The sequence below is a fragment of the Uranotaenia lowii genome, chromosome 2 (genome assembly GCF_029784155.1).
Source record: "Uranotaenia lowii strain MFRU-FL chromosome 2, ASM2978415v1, whole genome shotgun sequence".
Classification (NCBI taxonomy): Eukaryota; Metazoa; Arthropoda; class Insecta; order Diptera; family Culicidae; genus Uranotaenia; species Uranotaenia lowii.
In genome coordinates this window covers 401,067,648-401,073,510 of record NC_073692.1, presented here as the reverse complement: position 1 = coordinate 401,073,510, position 5,863 = coordinate 401,067,648, and the positions used below count along the sequence as shown (strand labels likewise).

General features: G+C 38.9%; 1 long non-coding RNA gene across 1 annotated transcript; it reads left to right on the top strand.

Annotated features, from left to right (window-relative positions):
* The first annotated feature begins 3,793 nt into the window (after window positions 1-3,793).
* On the top strand, window positions 3,794-4,413 carry LOC129741001 (uncharacterized). The gene is made up of 2 exons (XR_008736411.1): window positions 3,794-4,148; window positions 4,220-4,413. It is a non-coding gene; the product is annotated as an uncharacterized LOC129741001 (long non-coding RNA).
* Window positions 4,414-5,863: the final 1,450 nt, after the last annotated feature.

The window sequence follows — 5,863 nt, the reverse complement described above, 5'->3', positions numbered from 1 at the left end:
CGAAAGTATCATCACTTGAGCCATCATCGTGGGGGTAAAATCCTGAAATGAAGTTATGTTCTGGACCCTATGTTGAGTGAGGTACTCCGGGGTGGTGTGAATTGTACGATTTTCTATAATGATATAATTGACAATGTGAACTATAAATTTCATCCAAAAAAGTTCATTTTAAACAATTTGTTAAAAGAAATTGAAATAATACAAATGTTCAAAAAGGGGAAAAAAACTTAACGATTTCGTATCATGCGGAAGAAACGTTTCTTCAAGGTCAGCCGAACCATTATCATTGACACCTTTGCGGACGACATTTTTTATGACCACAAATATTGGCCATTATGCACCGGAGACATCGGAAAACACTAGAGGGCTGTGCAACCTGTATCGGTGCCTATAATTAGGGGCCGTTTTAACATAAGCATTGTTTACACAGCTTGTAAAAATGGTCCATACACGTTTTCCCCTTTCAACATTCGTCCTGATAACCCAGACTCTTCCCCCTTCAAAACGCCCAATGGGCCAGTGTTAATGATATGCTGTCAAATCATCGGGTAGCAAGCCAGAGACGACGACGGTTTGCCCTAAAGACGGCCCTCACGGGACCATTACGGAATAAATGTATAGATGCTTGGAACATAATAATAGTCCGAAACAAAGGTTAAATATTCTACACCGATAATTCCGGGCTTCTTCAAGGTCGTAAGCAAGATAGTTTATTACAATAAGCGTTGGAAATTTTGAACGGAGCTAAACACAAATGTGATTTTTTTGGTTACAAAATAAAATGAGTTCACTGGAAAGAGGGAGGAGGTCTCTCAAACAAACAAATTGTTTGGATAACTCAAAAATTAATAAAGAAAACGGAAAAAATGCAAGTGTATTTGAGTAGGAAAAATATTTCTAGAATGGTTTTAGACCCCTCCTTTTTTCTAGTGAGTTGGTAGAAAGAAGGATAGGGGGCTTCCCATACATTTTAATGCACAACTCGAGAACTAATCGACCAAATGGAACCAAATTTGGCATAAGAGGGTATTCGGATAGAAGAAAAGTTTCTATGATTGATTGAGATCCCTCCCTTCTTTCATATTGAGGAAAACTTATCAAGCGAAAGGAACCAAGTTTGGCATTGGAGGGTATTTGAGTGCATGAAATGTTTTTGTTATTTTTTGGTACACCTCTTTCCATTGGAAAAAAAGAGAAAAGGAGAGGGGCGCGCCATATTTTTTAACACGATAACACGAGAACTTGTTAAGCAAATGGAACCAAATTTGGCATGGGAGAGTATGTGAGAATGAGGATGGTTTTCTATTACCGTATTCATTTATGCTCAGTTTTGTACATATCAACACTTACCCACAGCTATGTTTTTATGTAGTTTTTGTTTAACCCTCAAAAGCTGTTCGGGTCAATAAATATGACCCGAAGCGCACATTTCAAACATCTTTATCATCATTCCAATATAGGCTGAAGAACTGGGAATTTTGACAGACCAAGTATGTTCTATGAAAATAATGATCAAATTAACGACCAAAAATTTAAAAATGAGTTTTGAAAATCGGTTTCATTGGGAAATGAAATACAGCTAAGTAAAGTCAAAATTGGATGTCGTTTTTTTAAAGTAAGATTTTTTTCCACCGGAAGATCTGAGATAGCGGTAAAAACTTTCATTGGACCCCAACATATCTATACATTGTCGGATAGATGGATTCTTGGCGATTTGAACATCAATGAAACACTTAAATACAGAAAAGCTATCAGAAGTTAAGGGTATTTTAAAAATAAAATTGATTTTTCGGACTTTTTACTTTCTGAACCAGTTTCTGATATCTTGGTAATACATATCGACATTATTTTAAAATGTTGAGTAACAAGATTAAATTACCTACACAATGAATGTAATATCATCGAAATCGGTTAACATTTACAGTCAGGAGTACGAAATCAAACCACAACTCGAATTTCCTCGAAACGGATATTTAGCGAACGGCTTTGGAAGGTTAAATTGTTCCACAAATAACTGAGATATGTATTTCAATTTAAATTAAAATTCCATTTCTAAGCATTGGGAGCACATATCTCAGCAAACATGAAATCGTATCAGAAATGGTAACTTAAGTCGTTAACATTGGAATTGCGAATCGCAATTCCAACTATATAGTGAAACGATCGTATAAAATGTCGTCTGAAGTAGAGGCGGATGCTACTTGCCGTGAAGTCGAATCTCCCAGCGCAGCTCATCGACAACAATTCCAGGTGCGATCTGGAACTTGTGTGGATTCGCATTGATCTTGTAGACCGGAAATTGTACGTATGTGTACTGTACATGCCACCCGATCGCTCAAGAGATGTTGCCCTCGCTGAGTCGTTTTCTCGCTGCATCTTCTAAGTTAGTTCTTTCTGCGCTCCAGAAGATGACTTACTTGTCATTGGCGACTTCAATATGCCCGGTTTTAAGTGGTGCTCTAACCATGGCAGCTTTATGTACCCGGACCCTGCATGCTCTACTTTTTCGGCGCCTTCATACATCATATTGGACTCCCTGAGTACAGCGATCTTGCGGCGTGGTGAACGAATACGGTCATAAGCTAGACCTTCGCTTTGCCAATGTTCGATCTCGTTTACCGACCATTGCAAGTGGTCCCACATCACACTGCTCTATTGGCATCACTTGAAATAACTAGACTGAACTCTACAGTAGAAAAACCAGCGACCTTCTACCTCGACTTTAAAAACGCTAACTTCGACGACATCTCTCACATTCTGGCCACTATCGACTGATCTAACAAACCCCAACACTGCTGCTGATACCTTCTCACACATTCTGAATTATGTCATCGATCGCCACCTTCCAAAATGCTCTAGCGGTGGAAATATGAGAATCTCCTGAATCACGACTGAAATGGGACAACTGAAGACGGCAAAAAGGAGTGCTCTTCGAAACTACAAGAAGCAAAAATCATCCTACAATAAGGATATACAAGAACATATATGTACACACAAAACTTTCGAGGCTCCACTTAGCAAAATTTTGTTGTTACTTTCGATTAGCAAAAAGGATTATTTTACTAATGTGATAGCAAAAAGCAAATTTTGCTTCTTTTTAGTAATTAAAAAGGCAATTTTACTTGATATTAGTAAAACGAAGGTTTTCTAGCCGCTTTGTTTATAGACAGCAGCCGCCGCCAGTTGGGGGAAAAATAATAAACTGACGCGATAAGGTGCGGTTCTGAAAGCGCGATGCTAGTGGTCCTAGCGGTGGCAAAATGATAGCCAGATCAATTCCGGATGCGTACAGGTAAGGGCCGATCAAGTAGTGTACAAATTTTCCGATATTCGAATTGTAAAATTGTTTGTTTTTTTTTTCAACCAGGTTTCAATTTCCGACAAGATTGACGGTTTTTTTACAACAGTTCGGAAGTGGACAACTGGAGTTTCTGCATCAGGCACAATCATCGATGCATGAATGACGATCGGTCGCTTGGGGTTTCATTAGCCGGAAGGTGCGTTTCCAGGATCCAAACATTTTATGAAAAGTGTTAGTGAAAGGTGTTTTGAAAAATATAAATAAATTCAAAGTGATGTTATCCGAGCAATCTTTTAAATAATCGAATATTCCATCAAAATTTGCAGATAAAAACATAAAAAATTGAAATTTCAGATTCTGCAGGATTTTTTTCACTGGTTTTTGCTAAAATTTTAGTAAAACATGCCGGCGGCTTATTTTTCTCTAATTTGCTAAAATTTGAGCAGAAAAAAATTGCTAAATTGATTGCTAAATTTCTAGCTGGTCAAATTTGAGCAAAATTTTGCTAAATTTCGGCCTCGAAAGTTTTGTGTGTACACACAAAACTTTCGGGGCTCCACTTAGCAAAAATTTGCTGTTACTTTCCGTTAGCAAAAATAATTTTTTACTGTTGAGTTAGCAAAAAGCTAAATTTACTTGATTCTAGCAAAAAGAAAGTTCATTTTGCTTGATTTTAGTAAAATTAAAGTTTTCTAGCCGCTTTGTGTACAGACAGCAGCCGCCGCCAGTTGGGGGAAAACAACAAACCAAAGTGATCCAGTGCGGTTCCGGTAATTCGATGCTTGCGGTTCGTTTGGTGGCTGATTCAACGACGAAACGGTGGCCAAATCGACACCGGATGCTGCAGGTAAGGGCCGAACTTGGAGTGAACAGATTTTCCGATTTTTAAATTCAAAATTGTTTGTTTTTTTCTACCAGGTTGCAACTGCCGGCAAACACGACGGTTTTTTTGCAACAGTTCGAAATAAAGAGGGACCACTACTGGCATGTCAACGCGCTGCATCCGGCACAACTCAGATGCATTCATTGATGAGAGTCGACCTTTGGCAATTTAACGAAAAGTGGTAAATGAAGTTCCGAAAAACGTGAAAAATAAATTAAAAGTTAAGTTATTCATTAATTGTATTTATTAATCGAACATTCCCTCGGAATTTGCAAAGAAAAAACAATAAATTCTGAAATTTCAGATCCGGGGCTTTTTTCCACCGGTTTTTGCTAAATAGTGAGCAAAAGTTGCGGCGGCTAAATTTTTCTCTCGTTTGCTAAAATTTTAGTTCGAAAAATTTGCTAAATTGATTGCTAAGTTTATAGCTGGTCAAATTTGAGCAAATTTTTGCTAATTTCCGGCCTCGAAAGTTTTGTGTGTATACTTAACTTCGTTTACAAAAAAGCCAGTGAACGTTGTTGCCATAACTACCTACGTCGCGTACAAAGTAACCTCAAGTCTTGCCCAAAATCGTTTTGGAAACACGTAAATAGTCAGCGTAAAGAACCTGGTATACCTTCAAACATGTTTTTGGACATCATCAATGCGAACTCTGATCATGGAATCTGCGATCTCTTCGTCCAAAACTTTTCCAGTATCCTCACTTCAGCTTCAACATCGCCAGAACATTTAGCTAGCGCTGTCAGAAACGTTTCGCCATTGAGCTCTTCAATATTGACGCTGAATCCCCAAACCGGAGTTTTCGTCAACATCAGCGACGGCGACATCACTGGCGACATCACTGACGACATTCCATGTTGACCAAACATCTGTCAAACATCTTCCGAGTGTCGGAACCAAACAAAAGAACGGGTTGCCAATCGCCGAGGTGTTTGAAGAATTGTTCAACGACGCTGTTTGGCAAGGTTGCCAATCACCAGCGCAAAAACTTCGGACTTCAACTTCATTGACAATACATGGTATTGAAATCGAGGAGGCAGTCATCTCTAAAGCAGCAGCGAAGCTCAAGAATTCCTTTTCTACGGGCCCGGACGGCTTTCGATTGCAAAATTATTTGAATTGGTGGTCTTGGATCCTTTTTTCACGTCCTGTAAAAATAACATCTCCAATTATCTGCACGGATTCATGCCCAAACGCTTTACGACAAGTAGGTTGCTAACGTTCACTTTTTTCGTGCATTAAAGTTTTGCTGCCAAATCTCAAACTGATGAAATCTATACCGATCTATCCGCTGCATTGGACAAGGTGAAGCATGAGATTGCCATCGGAAAAATCGAACGCTTAGGATTCTACTTAATTGGTTCCGCAGTTACTTAACTGGTCGTAAATTGACAGTTCGAACGAGTGACACCTTTTCCAGGCAGTTTTCCCAGCCACCTCCGATGTGCCCCAAGGTAGCAATCTAGGACCGATTATTTTCCTAATTTATTTCAACAACGTGTTGTCACTCCTCGACATCCCCAAACTTTGCTATGCTGATGACCTAAAACTATTTTATACCATAAACGACCACGACGACATAAATTGTCTGCAATGTCAATTCAACCTCTTCGCTGATTGGAGCGACATTAACTGCCTACCATTAAACCGCAGCAAATGTGCATTCATTAGATTTT